This window comes from Notamacropus eugenii, chromosome 1, assembly GCF_028372415.1.
Source record: "Notamacropus eugenii isolate mMacEug1 chromosome 1, mMacEug1.pri_v2, whole genome shotgun sequence".
NCBI classification, from domain to species: domain Eukaryota; kingdom Metazoa; phylum Chordata; class Mammalia; order Diprotodontia; family Macropodidae; genus Notamacropus; species Notamacropus eugenii.
In genome coordinates, this window is record NC_092872.1 from 489,631,219 (window position 1) to 489,645,626 (window position 14,408).

General features: G+C 42.2%; 1 protein-coding gene and 1 long non-coding RNA gene across 5 annotated transcripts in view; one reads left to right on the forward strand and one right to left on the reverse strand.

The window, feature by feature from the left end:
- Positions 1 to 924: 924 nt before the first annotated feature.
- On the reverse strand, positions 925 to 8,569 carry LOC140519673 (uncharacterized). The gene is made up of 3 exons (XR_011972262.1): positions 8,437 to 8,569; positions 4,175 to 4,233; positions 925 to 992 (listed from the first exon to the last, which is right to left on the reverse strand). It is a non-coding gene; the product is annotated as an uncharacterized lncRNA (long non-coding RNA).
- SEC16A (SEC16 homolog A, endoplasmic reticulum export factor) overlaps positions 8,428 to 14,408 on the forward strand; it is a 48,214-nt gene continuing 42,233 nt past the window's right edge. For 3 of the 4 annotated variants that reach the window (XM_072632933.1, XM_072632935.1, XM_072632936.1), the window contains exon 1: positions 8,839 to 8,976. The gene's annotated coding sequence lies outside the window, so the exon portion shown is untranslated. Of the gene's footprint in view, positions 8,586 to 8,838; positions 8,977 to 14,408 lie in introns of those variants that run through there. The other variant, XM_072632934.1, reaches the window with a different exon arrangement.

Below are 14,408 nucleotides of genomic sequence, written 5' to 3' on the forward strand. Positions count from 1 at the left end.
CAGGCTTTCATCCCATCACATTTCATCTGGCTAATAACAAGAGCTAGAATTTACACAGCATTTACTTTGTGGCAGGCACTGTGCTAAGAGCTTTACAGTCTATCTCATTTGATCCTTACAACAACCCTACAAGGTGGTATGTTATTATTCCCATTTGACAGATGAGAAAACTGAGGCAAAGAGGTTAAGTGACTTGCCCAGGGTCAAATAGCTTGTGACCAGTCTGAGACCAGATTTGAACTCAGATCTTCCTGATTCCAGGTTCAATACTCTATACCTTATGCTACCAAGCTGCCTCAAAAAAGAACCTTACTGATCTTCTGTTTTCACACTGCAAAAGTTTCTCCCAATTTTTCTCCCCTCCTTTCACCCCATAGAGTCATTATTTTTTAAAGTGTAAAAAAAATATATCAATAAAACAAATTAATACATCATAAAAGGACTGAAAATATGTGCAGTGTTCCACATCCATGACTCCATCTCTGTGAAGGAGTTGGAGGAGGGAGGGGAGGCTCTTTCCTCTAAAAAGTTTTTTCTTCCTTCCTCTTCTTTGGGGTCATGCTTTTGTAATTTTGTAACATTTACTTTTTTATTGTTTTATGATGGGTGTTTTGTCCATTTGCATTAATGTGGTTATGATTTATATTGTGTTCTTGGCTCTTAATTGTCTGTCCTTGGCTCACATCAGTTTTTCTAGGCCTCTCTATATTTATCATAGTTGTCATTTCCTAGCCTTATTCACTGAATGGACATTGCTTCTGACAAAATGAGACCTGGGAAAGATCTTAGCTTATAAAGGGCCAAAACCTCCCACTGCATCAGGGCCATCTTGAGCTGTCCCAATACTAATATAGGCCAGGTAGCTCTGGAGGAGAGAGTGAGGCTGGTGACTTTGTACAACCTTTCCCCACTTAAATCCAACTCACTTGCGTGTCATGGCATTACCTTCTTGATGTCATGGTCCTCTTCAAGAATGAAGGACAAACAACAACCTGTGAATAGTAGCAGTTGCTCTACTGGGGACCCAACTGGCCAGTTCCAGTTGGGCAACACAGCTCCCTTCTTCCTTCCTTGCTCTCTCTTCCCTTGCTTTCCTCTTTCCTTCTCTCCCTCTCTCCTTTCCCTCTGTCCACATAGGGAACTTATTTGGGCAGGTGCTCTGCCCAAATAAATATAAATTTTGATCATTGAACCTTTGCAAAATATCTTCATATTTATGGGCTAGATTTCATTCTTAAGGACCAGGCCTTAAACCCAAATCACCCTGGCTCTTGTTGACTGGTCAACAATAGGTCCCAACTTAAGCCTCACTTGGTGACTGTTTCAGCCCAGATGGCTCAGAGTGAGTGTAATAAGCAATTATTTCTGTTTTGGCTAGAAACCATGAACGTTCTCACCTCCCAGATTGATTTCCCCCCCTCCCCCTTCACTTCCCACTAGGCAAAAGAGGCCATTCTTTGCCTCATTTTTTTGTGTGTGTGACTTGCCCAAGGTCACAAAGCTAATAAGTGTCTGAAGACAGATTTGAACTTAGGTCTTATTCACTTCAGCACCTAGCTGCCTCCAATATGTAATGTTCTTAATGGTAGAGATTGTTTAATTTATTTTCTCTATATTTTCAGGGCCTGGTACAATGTTTACTAAATGCTTATTGATTGACTGACTTCAGATGTCACAGATTTCAATCCATGCCGGAGGCATTATCCAGCTCCCAGAAGATATTCCCATTCCCATGGATAAACCAGACTCACATGAAGCAAGTCCACATTGTTGGTCCAACGATGGACTGGAATCAGAGGGTGTAGGGTAAAATCTCAGCTCTGCCATTTGCTGTCTTTGTGACCTTGGTCAAGTCATAACCTTTCTGGACTTCAGCTTTGCTATTTGTAAAATGAGGAAATTGGGCTAGATGCTCTTAAGGATCTCTCCCAGCTCTAAATTTAAATCCTATGATCCCATACTTTACGAACAACAAAAACAAAAAACATGATTAGGGATAGGAGTTGGACCTGTGATTACATTGGAAGAAGGGGACCCTAGAGTGAGGAGACTTGGTCTACCAATACAGTACAGCATCTTCTCTGTAACTCATGGTTTGGGAGAAGTGCTTAGAAAACAGGGATCAAACATGGAGACAACACTCCTGTATGTGACCTGAGTCCAATGAAATGTAACCGGGAATCACTTAACAAAGTTAGAGCAAAGTACAACAGAGCAAAGATAATGTTAACATGGGGTAATCTAAGTCAGTATATGACACTAGCCCCTGCCTGTCCCTCAAACAAGGTTCAGGGCATTCTCTCTGGCTGCGATGTATCCTCCCTCGCCCCCCACTCCTTCCTCCTGTCTGACTACCAAGCTCACTGGCTTCCTTTAAGTCCTACCTTCTGTAGGAAGTCTTCCCTAACCTCTCTTAGTACCAGTCCTTTCCTTCTTTTAATTATTTTCTATTTATCCTGTATATAGCTTGTGTGTACATAGTGACTTGTATGTCTTCCCTGTTATATTGTAAGCACCTTGAGGAGAAGGACAGTCTTTTGCCCTTTTTTTTATCCTTAGCACTTAGCACAGTGCCTGGAACATGGCAGACAGACTGACTCACAGGAATCCTTTTGTAAGGTTTAGTGGTCTCTGTTTCTATCTGAGTTTCCTGCTACTGGCACAGGGAGGGTAAGTGACTTGCCCAGGGTCACACAGCCAGGATGAGTTAAAGGTAGCACTTGAATCCAGATCTTCCTGGCTTCAAGGGCAGCCTTTCATTCAATGTATCATGATGCCTTCCTAAAGTCTAAAGAAATCTTAAGCTCTGTATGAAACATACATGGGTAGAAAATAATCAGCTGACCTCGTCAAACTCAAAGATTGTTTTTGCACATTTAAAAGGTTGGCTGTTGTTGCTGTTGTTCAATCAGGATTAAGTGACTTGCCCAGGGTCACACAGCTAGCAAGTATCAAGTGTCAAAGGCCACATTTGAACTCAGGTCCTCCTCACTCCAGGGCTGATGCTCTATCTACTGCACCAGCTAGCTGCTCATTTGTTTTTGGGGTTTTTTTTTTTTAAAGGAAAAGACATTCCAACTTAATAAACTGAGGGTTTTTCTCTTTCCAGATTCTGTCCTAGGCCCCTTGTATCTTGGCCACCATGTCATACAGAGACAACCTGGCTATTGGTTACATTTAGGTTCTATTCCTCTCCACCAAAAGGGTCAGCCCCTGATAGCTTTCATTCCCACTCCCTCACTCTGGTTCCATGGAGGCAGCTGCAGAAGGTCATCTTTGGATAGTTCTCCCAGCTAGAAAGTCAACCTTCTTCATTCTGTAACAGCAATAACCACAGCATACTTGAGGGCTACTAGCACAGGTTCACTCTTGATCTGCTCAGATAGGCAGACACCTTCAGAGGGGTTAATAATCTTACTTTATCCTAGCTCAGTGTTCCAAGATTGGAACAAGGATTGCTGACATTGGAACCACTAACTCCTCCCGCACTCCCTAATCAACCTTCTCACCAGGGCGGCGAGAAGCGGGGGCAACTAACTACCCCTACACCTCGATGGGGTCAACTGAGACAGTCCCAACTTGTGCACTCCCCTGAATCCCCTCTAGCCTTGATGGGGGCCAGTCAAGGCACATACACTATTCCAGCTTGTGCATTCAACCCTAAGGGTTCCCCACTCACTGACCAGTGCCTAACTGCTTTAGAGGGCCTTTACAATCTACACAGGTGATACTTTTGAGGGTAACAAGAGATTGTTATGGCCATGGATCTTGGGAAACTGAGCTCTAAGAACAAAAATCCTCTTTATACTACACATTCAAGCACCAGTTAATAGAGATCCACATAGAATCAGAGCTGGAAGGAACTTTAGAAACCACTTAGTTCAAACTCCTTATTTTAAGACAGAGGAATCTGAAGTCCAGGTAGGGGAAAGTGATTTATCACAGCTTACACAGTAAATGAGTTATCAAAGTTCCCTTGGGAGATCCTTCAAAACAATCAGTAAGTCAAATAGAATTTGGTGGTACAATGGATAGAGCCAGGCCTGGAGTTAGGAAGACCTGAATTGAAAACTGGCTTCAGACACTTACTAGCTGTGTGACTATGGACAAATCACTTAACGTCTGCTTGCCTCAGTTTCTTCATTTGTAAAATAGGGATAATAATAGCACCTACCTCTCAGGTTGTTGTGAGGATGAGATGAAACAATAATTGTAAAGCTCTTAGCACAGTGCCTGGAACATAAAAGATGCCACATATTAGCTATTATTATTAACCCTGGGGATACAAAGAAAGGAAAACTCTCCACTTCTACCCATGACACCTCTCCACTCCTGAAAAAAAACAAAAAATCACCCCTTACTATGTACAAAAAAGATATATACAGAATAAATTGGGGTCAGTCTCAGATGAAAGACACAAAGATTAAGGAAGGCTAGGAAAGGCTTTTTGCAGAAGGGAGGGCTTTAGTTGAGGCTTGAAGAAAGGCAGAAAGTTAGGAGGAAGAGATGAGGGAGAGCTTTCTAAGGGCAGCCAATAAAAATGTTCAGTGGCAATGGTGAGGAACATCAAGGAAGTAAGTGTCCATGGATGACAGAGTACATGGAGAAGGGTAAGGAGTAAGAAGACTGGGAAGGTAGGAAAGGGGCATGTTATGAAAGGTTTTAAGAATCAAACAGGATTTTATATTTGATCTTGGAAGAAACAGGGTGTCACTTGAGTTTAGTAAATGGGGTAATGGAGGAGAGGTCAGACTTGAGGAAGATCAATTTAATAAATGAGCAGAGGCTGGACTGAAGTTGGAAGAGACTTGAGGCAGGAAGACCAACCAGAAGGCTATTGCAATAGGAGATACTCTCATATCTGGGGATGATCTGCAACTAGGTGGAGTCCCCTTTCAAACAAAGAATTTTTTTATTCTGTGCAAAAGCTTGAAACTTTTACCAGGAAACAAAATCAATTCTCTACCTTTGTTTGCCACCTCCTGATAACTGACATGACCTTCAAGGACTCCAAGAAGGCTTCTCTTTACATTTCCTCCTCTCCTCTCTGAACTGATAGAGTACTTCTGTTTCCCCTACTGGTTGTTGTCCTTCTGTTCTTCGTTCTCAAAGAGGATTAAAATGACATCACCATGATAAAATGAAATTTCAGTGTGTCTGACTGTGGCTGATCAGACTAATACGACCTCGGAATGCTCTACCACAGGCTGGGCACAGATAGTCCGTGTGGATATTTGGAGTGGATACTCCAAATTTGTGCATACTACATTTACTTTGTGCTATTTTAATTCTGCTTTGTTCATAGAGCACAGCACCCTTTCTGATGTAGGCATGCCATGCTGAGCGGTCCTGTGCCAGTGTCTCCCATGTTGCACAGTCAAATCCAAAGTACTTGAGAGTCTCCTTGTACCATTTCTTCTGGCCACCATGTGATCACCTGCCCCATACAAGTTCTCCATAAAATAGCCTTTTTGGCAAGTGTACATTTGCATTCTAACAACGTGGCCAGCCCATCAGAGTTGTGCTCTCTGAAGCATAGTTTGAATACTTGGCAGTTCAGTTCAAGCAAAGACTTCAGTGTCTGGTACCTTATCCTGCCAGGGGATCCTCAGAATCTTCCTAAGACAGTTCAAATGGAAGTGATTCAGTTTCCTGGTATGGTACTGGTAGACTGTCCATGTTTCACAGGCATACAACAATGAGGTCAGCACAATGGCTCTGTAGACCTTCAGTTTGGTAGTCAATCTAATATCTCTTCTCTCTCAAACTTTCCTTCTGAGACTCCCAGACACTGAGCTAGCTCTGGCAATGCATGCATCAACCTCATTGTCAATGTGTACATCCCTGGAAAGTACACTACCAAGGAAAGTGAACTTATCCACAGCATTCAAAACTTCTCCATTTGTTGTAACCAAAGGTTCCACATATGGATGGTGTAGTGATGGCTAATGAAGCACCTGTGTTTTCTTGGTGTTAATTATTAGACCAAAATTAGCACAGACAGCAGAGAATTGATCCATATTTTGTTGTATCTCAGCTTCAGAGGCTGCATTCAGTGCACAATCATCTGCAAACAGAAAATCATGCACCAACACTCCCTCTACTTTAGTCTTGGCTTGTAGCCTTTTCAAATTGATGAACTTACCATCAGTATGGTAGTTGATCTTGATACCATGTTCAACCTCATTGAAAGCATTTGACAACATGGCTAAAAACATCATGCTAAAAAGCATGGGAGCAAGCACACAGCCCTGTTTCACTTCGTTGGTGACTGGGAAGGCACAAGAGCACTGTCCACTATCCATAACCCAGGCAAACATGCCATCATGAAATTGACGTACAATACTGATGAACTTCTCCAGGCAACCAAATTTTGACATAACTTTTCATAAGCCTTCATGATTAACAGTGTCAAAGGCCTTGGTCAGATCTACAAACATTGTGTACAGACTTCTGTTCTGCTCCTGTATTTCTCCTGGAGTTGTTGGGCAGCAAACACCATATCTACAGCTCCTTGGCCCTTTCTGAAGCCACATGGACTCTCAGGTATATGACCATCTTCCAGGTGAAACATTAGCCTATTAAGGACGACTCTAGCAAGAATTTTGCCAGCAATGACTAAGAGAGAGACCCCCCCGTTACTGTCACAGGATAATCTATTCTCTTTACCTTTACAGAGATAGACAATGGAGACATCCTTGAACTCCTGGGACATAACCTCCTCTTCCCATATAACTTGGAAAATTTCAGTCAGCTTTTGCGTGAGCAATGGTTCCCTTACCTTGTAAATCTCAGGTAGAACAGAATCAGCACCAGGAACTTTGTCACATGAAAGAAGCCTAACGGCCCTCAAAACATCTTCTTCATTTGAAAATTCAGCTAAGGAGGGATTAACTTCAACCTGAGGTAAATGGTCAATGGCCTCAGCATTGACTGATGATGGTCTGTTGAGAATACTATGGAAGTGTTCAGTCCATCTCTCTAGGATCATGTCCTTATCACTAATCAATGTGGCTCCATCAGCACTGAGTAGTTGTGATGCACCATTGGTTATAGCTTTCTGTTGCATTTGGCCAGCACAACACATTTTGTTTCATATTGTCATCTAATTGTTCTATGAATGTTAGCCTTGTCTTTCTTGCAAGATTATAACATCCTCTGAGCAGAAGTCTGGGATAGTAGAAAGAGTAGGCTGGGCAAAGAGTAAAGAGACTTGTGTTCAAGTGCTGGCACACTTACTGACTTTTTGACTTTGGGTAAGCCCTATCACTCTGGGCCTTCATTTCCCCATCTGTAAAATGGGAATAATAATACACTATCTACCTCACTCAAATTATGACAAAAGAGGTATTGATTTTTATCTATGTTTTCATGCCACCTGGCTCCAGGTTTGGGGCACCACCCTGATCAAATAGACTTGTTGAATTAAAGTGGAAAAGGTCCCTTAATGTAAATGTTAACTTACCAGAGATGACTGTTTGCTATACTAGATCTGTTTAAACTTTCCAAAAACAAACAAAAAAACCCTTTTTAAGATCCCAACAAAGTGAAGTAACTCTGTTTGATCATGCTAATTCAAAAGGGTAGGGGCGGGAACAAATGACAAAACAATTTTTTTCACTTAAAGTCTTATGACAGTCAAGGTCTCTGAGTCACTTTTGCAATGTAGAAGGCACTCTGCCAACCAGCTTAAGAAAAAACCAAACAGCATTACTAGCATGTAACGTTTGGTGGGTGATGCAACCGCTTACTGAGGGCAAGCTTGCAAAACTGTTCCCTCTTCTAAAATTCCAACAGTAAAGGTATGATAAAGTCTACCCTGCCTTTCTTAATCTCTATTTTCTAGACCATGGCACCTCTGAGGTCATTTAATCCAACTCCCTCATTTTACAGATGAGGTTACAGTGGCCAAGAGAGAATAAAGGACCAGACCAAGGTCACATGGCTTCATCCACTCTTAAATCCAACATCATAAAGCCAAGGCAGACAGAAGGAAGGCATCGCTGGGATGTTTTGACAAAAGTCAAGGACAGATTTTATTTTGACAGCCTTTCATCTGTTCTCACTATCCCTGTCCTTAAACTCATCCCAGAGGCAAAGAGGCATTGCCTTTGGAGTCAGAAGACCTCTGCCTACTTCTGCGACACTGAGCAAAGCCCTTCAATTAAATTCCTCAGTTTCCTCACCTCTAAAATAAGGGTTTGGAGTAGAGGTTTCCGAGATCTCTTAAAGCTCCAGATCTATGATCCAATGAATATAAACTAATTTCCCCGAGAGTGGGATTCGAACTTGTGAACACCGAATACGAACGGAGCTTGTCTAACAGGCTTGTCTAAGTAACCCGGAGTGTTCCGATTTTCAGAAACCTTCGAGTGTTATTGAGTGGGACGCTGGAAGTTCTGCGCATGTGTCAAAAATTCGGCCACCGTTTCCTACCTCAGAAGTTCCTCGGGTTTCGACGGGAAAAACTACGGCGCACGCGCATTCAAAACCCTCTCCAACTTCGATTCGCTCCGTAATTGACGGAAATAGCCGAGCCTCCCCGGCGAAGGGCACGGGAGAGATATTTCTTGATTGATCTGCGGGTAAGGAATCTTGCTCTTCCACGCACTTCACTTTGCAGATAGAACTTAGAGAGTTTTTCCCCCCGGCAAGAAATCACACCCCCCCCCCACTTCCGCGAAGGCTGGGACGCCAGCGTCAGGGGCGGGACGAAGCGGGGTCACGCTGTGACGTAAGGGTCGGACACGTCGGCGGCGGCGGCGGCCGAGGCAACCGGAGCCGGATGTGCCAAGATGGCTGCAGCTGCCGTGGGGTCTACGTTGGGGAGAGCCGGAGCCGCTGCCGCTGCCTTTCCCCGCGGCTGCTGAGCGGAGCGGGCGGGCGAACGCTCGGGGAACGGCTGTGTGGCCGCAGCGGCCTCCCCGCGGCGGGCTTGTGGGACGAGGGAGCCCGGCCTGCCCGGGGCTCTGTCAGGTAAGCAGGGGGTGGAGGTGGGGGCCCGAGGGGACGGAGCAGCCCCGGTCCGCAGGAAGGATGCGCCGCGGGCGGCGAGCGTCTCCACTCGCTGGAGCGCTTCCTTCCGAGCCTGCCGGCGCCGCCGCCTCCGGGAAGCCTCCCCGGCCCTGGGAAGAGCCGAGCCCAGGGGACCCTCCAGTGGGTTCGGAGTCGGGAGTGTTAATCCGCCCTGTGACTCTGCTCAAGTTTCTCTGTGTAGGATGAGAGTTGGGACTGGATGATCTTCAAGAGTCCTCTGATTCCTAGGGGGCATTCCAGCATTCTAACCCAGAGCCGGGAGGCCCTCAGGAAAGCCTCCCCAGGCCTGCCCTCGGTGCCTCTAGCTCTCATCCCATCCCCCGAGCCCCCGAACTGCGTTCCTGCAGTGGGGGAGGAGGGGTGCGGTGGGTGCCGAGCAGCGAAGACGTTTGGATTCCAGGCCTTTTTCAGCACCCAGATGATGGGGAACCTTGGAGGAGGCTTTTTTTCAGAGAAGCAGCTTCATGCCGTCAAAAGACCCGTGGATCCTGGAGTCAGAAGGACTTTTGTAGGAATCCCGGTTCTTTTACTACCTGTGGGTCCCTTCAGTCAGTTCTTGTTCACCTAAACATTTATAAGTGCCTCCTAGGTGTAAGGTGCTTCCTCCAGGCCTCAGTTTCCATATTTGTAAAACGAAGGAGGTTGGAATAGGAGGATCTTTAAGGTCCCTTCCAGCTCCCAAATTTTACAGTCATACAAAACTCATCCATACATTAACAGTAATGCTTTTTGGTATTTCTCAGTTAACAGCAGTTGCTTATTTTACTGAGACAGGGAGGAACTGAGGCCTTGAGAGAGCCAGTGAGGAGTCATATAAAGAATTAGTGAAGGAACTGTAGAATGCAGATCTTTTGACTCCTGAGTCAAATTTACTCTCTTTCAATGACTCTTGCTTATTGTATGTACTTTTCTTGTATAGTTGTCCTAGTTTTGAGTGCTAATAACACAACAAAATGCTTTCTTCACGGCCTTTTGAAGTAGGTAGTACAGATAGTTTTTTCATTTTAGAGAGAAGAAAACAGTGGTGAAGAGACTTGCTAGTGCTCAGTCAGCACAGGTTAACAAGTTAAGCACTCACTTTGTGTCCAACACTATGCTAAAGCACGGGGGGTACAAATGAAGGAGAAAACAAGGTCCCTTCACTCAAGGAGCTCACATTTTAATGAGGGGGATGACATGCAAATCATTCCATATATACTGGATAGAAATAAAGTAAATGAAATGTTATCTCGAAAGGAAGTAGTGCTGCGGGGGTTAGGTAAGGCCTCCTACAAAAACTGGGGTTTAAACTGAGTCTTGAAGGAAGACAGGAAAGCTAAGAAGCAGAGGCGAAGACATGGGAAACAGTCAGAAAAAAGGCACAAAGTCAGGAGACCAGGAGTCCCGTTCAAGGAAATGTAAATAGGCCAGTGCAGATGGACCATAGAAAGGAGAACAGGAAAATTTAAGAAGACTGGACAGATAGGAAGGAATCAGGTTGTAAAGTGCTATGATAACCAAACCAAGGACTTTAACTTTGATTCAAAGATAAGAGGGAACCACTGAAATTTATTGAGTAGAGGGTATTTATGACATGGTTATGCATTTTTGCTTTAGGAAAGTCACTTTTGGCAGCTAAGTGGAGGCTGGAATGGAAGAAGGAGGCCAATTAGAAGGCTATTGCAATAGTCAGGTGAGAGATGATGAGGACCTGTAGCTACAGTGGTGACTGTGTGATTGGAGAGAATGTACACACAGTAAGTGAGCATCAGAAGCAGGACTCAGGTCTTCTAAAGTCCAGTACTAATTTAATTTCCTTACCCTATATTGTCTCCAGTGCTTCTAATTACTATTAGCTTTTATTATGGCTTATCCTCCCCTTTCCTCCCTCATTTTTTGTCAGAATGAAAATCAAGCCTCACCTAAAAAAAGTCCACAGGAAGCACTGCAAGTGTTATTCTCTTTTTTAAGATAAGGAAGCTGAGGCCCAGAGAAGAAGTTTTGGGGATTTAAAGTCAAAAGACCTGGGCTGATATACTGACTCTGCCACTTATGGTTTATTCTCCAAAATGAGGGGGTTATATTAATGATGTCTTACAATTCTGAATCCTCTGATCCTATAAAGAGCCTGTAGTGTACATAGCATTGTACCAGTTGCTAGGTAACATAAAAAGTCAGACCTGGATCTTGCCCTTATAGTGTTTATAGTCTAATAGTATAGTACAAGCACAGATAAGGTAATAAACAATACAAAACAGTGCTGAGTAAGGACTAAATAGAGAGGTAATTCATTTGAACACCAAGAACGTCTTTAAAAGATACATAGAAATTCTCCAGCCTGAGGCAGGAAGCACGTTCCAGGTATAAGGAACAGAGCAACCTCACAGAAGCTTGAGAAGCCTGTATTTTAGGGGAGATTCAGCCTGTTTGATTAGAAGGCAGTGTGCTCACAGTGAATAGCATGAGATAAGGGCTGAAGAGTAAGGTAGTACCTAATTATGGAGAATCTTGAATGCCAGGTCAAGGAATGTGAACTGAAATGACTTATTTTATTTTTCAGAATTAACAGTAACGCTTTTTGGTATTTCTCAGAGTTAACAGCAGTTGCATAACTTCTGTGAGTCTTTGGACATTTATTTTCAGAGTTTGACAGCCAGGTCAAAGAATTTGATTTGAAAAGTCTTAAAGTCACACAGCTAGAAGCAGACCTAGACTAGAACTCAGGTCACCTAAGTCCCAGTGTGGAGCTCTTTTTTCTAGCCTACTGTCTTAGTACCTTTCTGAGCTTAAGAGATATCGAATTGAATTGAAAAATTTTGTTGATCCAAGGGAAAGTTCCTTTAGGATGTAGCAATTAGGGGAAGGTATTTTGGGTAAGGATAGTACTATAGAAGAACTTAGTTGAAAAAATGCATCAGACTGAGGCAGGGAACAGATTACAGCTATAAGGGAGAGGAGTATTTGGGGAAGAAAAATGGGAGGGGGTGTGAGTCAATTTAGCAATAATTAATTAACATGCTTTCAGGGATGGGAAGGGTTTGGGGAGTGGGGCATGCAGATCCTGTATTGCTTCCCTGCAACTGTCCTCCCACCTTTTTGTGGAGCTTGGAACTGAGTGGCATTCTTGTGATAGGAATCAGTGATTTTCTTTAAGTCCTTTATGACCTTTATTTTAGTATGATTATTGAGGATCAGTACTTGAATAGCAGGGGCTCCATTAGCCTACTTAATGGAGGGTGTGCTGCTGAAGATAAAACTAGGTTTAGGAATTTTAGTGCAGTACGTCTCATCCTGACTTTGCTTACCTTACAGTTTATATTTTCAGACTACCTGATGGAGTTTTGAACTGCTGCAGATTTTTTTCCACATCCAGTAGATGTAGTGTCATGACTGGTTGAATGTGGGCCACAGGTCATAAAAACATCCCAGAGCTGAGTTGAAATTAAAGGGATTTGGACTGCTCCTTTAGCTACAGGCTAAATTGACAGTATCTGAAGGGTATTGGATAAGTGGTTAAACTTAACAGAGATTGTTTGGAATCTTTCTGACAGTCTTCTGTGTAGTCAGTTTTTTTTATAAAATTGCTTAAAAAAAAAGATTCAGACTCACTTCTTAGAAGAAACCTGAAACCTTTTATTAGGAGAAACTGCAGCATTCTGATTTCTAATCTCTCTGGTCTCTGCTCTGAAGGGCCTCAGTAGATGAACAGTTTTGTTCCTTTGCTGGTTGAGAAAGAGTTTTTCTTAGGTATGGTTGTATTTTGACATTTACTCTTGAATATGACAGGAACTTTGTTTTTATGTTTTTCCTTTCAGAGATGGCCAGTATATCCCTACAGGGGAAATTTGGACTGTATTTTTAGCAAGTTTATTATGAGGCATTTAAGTTATCTCTTTTCCAGAAAACATCTACAGTAGAAACTTTGTGTCTAAACATGTTCTTAGAAGGCACTTTGAGATCAGTTGGTACAGTATAATACTTTTAAATTTTAAACTGCTTGTTAGATTGCATATGTGTTGCTAGTTGGACTTATCTTTTAAAATATGTATGACTCTGGGTGTTATAAAGAAGGACATTTCTTATCTTGGGTTGTTGGTGGATAGTAAGTAAATCAACTCACAGTCATTTGGTGTATGGTTATTATTTCAAAATCATTTTTGTACATTTCAACTTTATCTTGACATTGTACATTATTTTTTATTGTTTCATCTTTGGTAATGAGGACAATGTTATGTTGCAAAGGAAGTCAGAGGGCAAAGTGATACTTTACATCTTTTGTTATTAACTGAATCACTTCAGCAGTTCTTTCTGTTACAAACAGCATTTCTGTAAATTCCACTGAAAAGCCTTAAAAATAAGGTGTTTTGTAAGTTTAGTTCCTGACTCTGTAAAAACCTTTCAAAGAAAAAGATCTTTGAGTTTTTCACATTTAGGTGAGTTAATTTCTTTCTTGCCAGGTGTATTTGGTAGAATTTAGTGTGTGGTTTCCATGTATCTGCATTCTTTCATAGTGCCAGTTATTTAAAGAGAGTTGTCACATTAACACATATAGACAGACAGGAAGAGTTTAGGGGTTTCCTTGATGATTGTATTTAAGTGCTTCTTATAACCTAAAACACTTTTAAGAACACCTGTTTTATGAACGTTTAAGTTTTGGTGATACCAAGGCATTTGTGCAGAAAATGAGAGTGTACAAGGATATTTAACACAGACATAATTCAGCTAAATTGAAGAGATCAGCTTATGAATCTGTGAGAAGATAAATTGGTTTCTTTGAAAGTCTTTTTTTTGCCTTTATAAAGTTGAGTTGAAGTTGTCTAATAATTTTACTCAGTGTAAATGTCCTACTAAATAAAGTGCCATGCTTACTAGTAATAAATTAAATATCTGTGCGCGTTGTTTAACTGTTTAATAGAGGAATCAATGTTCAGTAGAAGGGTAGAATGTTCAAATTGGGGGTGACTTGGGGTAAAGTTGAGTCCTGTCACCTGTCACAGTGCTAAGAAAAAGCCATTGAGGGGAGGAAGAACTTTTGTGGGCAAGTAATTTTCTTTTTTTACTTTATAAAGTATTTCTAAGTTAGCATACCCTCTAAAATTTGGAAGACCCTTGACTTCTTTTAAAAATTAAGGAAAGACTTAAATGAAAACTTTAAAAACCTCAGAATGAAATTCAGGTAAGAATTGTCTTATAAGTTAGCAGTTTGGGTTCTGACCTTAGGATCTGAGCTTCAGTGGGATAATCTTTAGATTTATAGATTCAGACAACCAGCCCTTGTCCATTTCCTTATTCTCCCTAGAGAAGTGAAATGAAAGTCTAAGGTAGAAACAGGGATAGAATGCAGGTCTTTAACTTTCTATCTAGTGCTCTTTCCTCTACACCACATTGTTAAT